The following is a 3,662-nucleotide window of genomic DNA, read 5'->3' on the forward strand; positions in this document are numbered from 1 at the left end:
GATATTTAATGGTCCGTCACTTGTCGTTTAGAGTCCTGTCTGGGATTTATTTGAATTCGATGGTGAAGAACATAAAATATATATATAAAAAAAAAACTAAAACTAAACTAAAACTAAGCATTTAGAAAACAACGAAAACTAATAAAAACTAGCAAACCTGCTCTAAAAACTAATGAAAACTAACTGAATTAGAGAAAAAAAAGTCACAACTAAATAAAACTGAACTATAATGAAAAATCCAAAACTATTATAACCCTGGTGGTTTCACCCCTGTCTCATTTAGTGTGCACTGTCAGACTTTAGTTTAATTGAAGCTGAATTTGCAGGTTCGACCAAATGGATAAAATGTGAGAAAAACATAGACTATTTGATGTGAAAAACCATCAGGAGTGGTACAAATGAACAAACCTGTCATTTATGATCAAATGGGACTTGGTTAAGACAGTTTGTTGCATTTGGTGCTGACTTCTATTTTTCTCTCTTAAAAGAAAAGAGTATAATTAAGATAATCCTTCAAATCCTTAATTTAAGGTGGATTTAAGAGTCTGCATGAGGACCAGTGTGTATTAATCTGCATTTTAAAATAATCCCCTACAAATTCACTGCTTTTGAGTAAAATCTGGTAAAGACTACACAAACTACATAATTTTAATTTTCATTTTATCATGGATTTTTGGCATTAAGAGGAATATAGAACAATGCTGACAATATTATTAGTTATCTAAACAAGCTGAGCAGTGTGGGTAAGCTCATGAATAAACTGTTGGTGAATAAAAGGAGAAAATAAGAGGTCAAATAAATTTTAGATTCACCCTCCATCTCAATTTTTCTGTGTTCCAGATGAGTCTTTTCCTCGGTAGAGTCGCATCACCAAAAAATGCCTGTGTGATGAGATGACATTTGTAAGATAAAGATTAAAACATTAACTCCGACTATCAGCAAATATCAACCTGTGCTGTATTTTTTTAATCAATAACTGCTAGTTGGGGTGGACTGGTTAACATACTAACCTCATATCCCTACAAAATCATATTCACATCCTTATCCTGACTTTATCGCTCATGATTTCAAAAAATTGTATAAATAACCCGTGTAACCATAATGAATACCGCCTGTGTTACAAGGATAGCATCAAATTATGACACATACCTGCTTCTCAAACTCAGTAAGTCACAGAATGTACAATAATATAGTAAAAAAAAAATCAACAGCAAGTTTTTCTTGTGCGTCTGGTTTCTGCATCAAGTCCAAAATGTTGAATGTGTTTCTTTTTTCACTTTCTGTTCATAACTATAGTTAATTTTTGTATGTTTTAAACTATAAAAATATTACAAATTTCCCCGATTTCACTTTTATGTTTTGTTTTATTTTAATTGTTGAATGAATGTGTGTATTTTTTTTTTTTTTTTGTGTCGTTTTTACTTTAGCATCAAAGAGAATGACTGTACATTTCGTTTCATTACATTACTGTTTGATTTATGCAGTTACTAAAGGGATCAAAAATGGTGTTTACTGGGAAAATATGATCTAGTTTTATCTTTTATCTTCAGGGAAACTGAGGGACAAAAGTGAATGTATTGTTTGGTACATGTAAAAAAAAAAAAAAAAAAAAAACTTCAGGTATGTAATGTTTGATTGATGGACGATCACTTGTCTATGCAATATAAGATTTTATTTTTTAGCTAATATATTTGATAGTTTCTTTCATGTTTCTCGATGTAAGTCAGCACAGAAAACGACTGAGTGATGTTTATGTCATCTGGTTTCATGTGCCTGCTGGATTTGCCCAAACAGATGATATGAAGATCAGTAAATGTAGATATTTTTTTTTGTTGTGTGAAGCCTTTCGATAAAACCTCCTCTCAGTGGGTTCGACGTTGCAGGAGCAGGGGCGGTGCAATGTTTGGGGTAAACAGTTCGGCAACATTTGTGGGGTTTAACTGAGCCTTACTGTTAAAAAGGACGACGTGGATCTAAATACAGAACTTATATTGTTGTTTTAGTCGTGTGGACGTAGAGGAAGAATTGTGTGATTGAAAAACCCTGAGAGGAAGATGGACTGAAGGTGAAAATTCAATAAATATCAACAATGTAATACTGTATAATGTATTATGTCTATGATATTTAACTTTTTTTTTCTTTACAAATGAATGTTCTAATTGGGAAGAGGACATGTGTGTTATGCAAATTAATTACAAAGGCTTTAAGTTTTTTTTTTTTCTATATGGTTGAAGAAGCTGGCTTCAAGAGAAAAATCTAATAAATGATTCTGAAAACCCTTTCCTTCTGTCTTTTATTTCTATAATACTGAACAAATAAGATATATTTGAATATTTGACATAAAGTTTACCTTAAAAAAACATGAACAAACAAATTAGTTTTACTAAACTATGTATTTTTCTATTTAAGGACAATTGTGTAAAGAATTCAGAGATTTCTGTTTAACTATTTAGTTTCTTTTCTTTGGACTTATGAATTTGTCCTGGTTCAGTATCTTAAAATATGATGTACACAATATTTCCATAGTGTTTTATCAGTATTAGTATTTCCATAGTGTTTTATTAGTATTAGTAGTACTTCCACAGTGGGTTTTTTTTTTTTTTGTATTAGTCGTATTTCTGTAGTGTTATATTGGTATTAGTAATATTTCCATAGTGTTTTATCAGTATTAGTAGTATTTCAATAGTATTTTTTAGTATTAGTAGCATTTCCATAGTGTTTTATAGTATTTCCATAGTGTTTTCTTTTAGTAGTAGTAGTACTTCCATAGTGTTTTATCAGTATTAGTAGTATTTCCATAGTATTTTTTAATATCAGTAGTATTTCCACAGTGTTTTATCAGTATTAGTAGTATTTCCATAGTATTTTTTTTTCTAGTATTAGTAGTACTTCCATAGTGTTTTATCAGTATTAGTAATATTTTCATAGAATTTTTTAGTATTAGTAGTATTTCCATAGTGTTTTTTTCTAGTATTAGTAGTACTTCCATAGTGTTTTATCAGTATTAGTAGTATTTCCATAGGTTTTTTTTTTTTTTTTTTTTTTTTTGTATTAGTAGTATTTCCATGGTGTATATTAGTATTAGTATTACTTCCATAGTGTTCTATCAGTATTAGTAGTATTTCCATAGATTTTTTTAGTATTAGTGGTATTTCCATAGTGGGTTTTTTGTTTTTTTGTTTTTTTTTAAGTATTAGTAGTACTTCCATAGTGTTTTATCAGTATTATTAGTATTTCCATAGTATTTTTTAGTATTAGTAGTATTTTCATAGTATTTTTTAGTATTAGTAGTATTTCCATAGTTTTTTTTTTAGTATTAGTAATATTTCCATGGTGCGTTATTAGTATTAGTAGTATTTCCACGGAGTTTTATATTATTTCCATAGTATTTTATTAGTATTAGTAGTATTTCCAAAGGGTGGTTTTCTAGTATTAGTAATATTTCCATGGTGTATTATTAGTATTAGTAGTATTCCCATAGTGTTTAGTATTAGTAGTTCTTCCATAGTGTTTTTTTTTCTGGCATTAGTACTATTTCTCCGTTCTCCATCTTTAGTCCTGCGTCTCATCCTCAGGTCAAACACCGCACCCCTGTGGACACTGGTGGTAATGCAGCAGGTCACGTCGCTGTTTACGGAAACCCTCTGACGTCATCACGTGCA

General features: G+C 30.0%; 1 long non-coding RNA gene across 1 annotated transcript; it reads left to right on the forward strand.

Moving 5' to 3' along the window:
* Positions 1-131: 131 nt before the first annotated feature.
* LOC115428375 (uncharacterized) lies at positions 132-2,281 on the forward strand. The gene is made up of 2 exons (XR_003936614.1): positions 132-831; positions 863-2,281. It is a non-coding gene; the product is annotated as an uncharacterized LOC115428375 (long non-coding RNA).
* Positions 2,282-3,662: the final 1,381 nt, after the last annotated feature.

Source organism: Sphaeramia orbicularis, chromosome 11 (assembly GCF_902148855.1).
Source record: "Sphaeramia orbicularis chromosome 11, fSphaOr1.1, whole genome shotgun sequence".
Lineage (NCBI taxonomy): Eukaryota > Metazoa > Chordata > Actinopteri > Kurtiformes > Apogonidae > Sphaeramia > Sphaeramia orbicularis.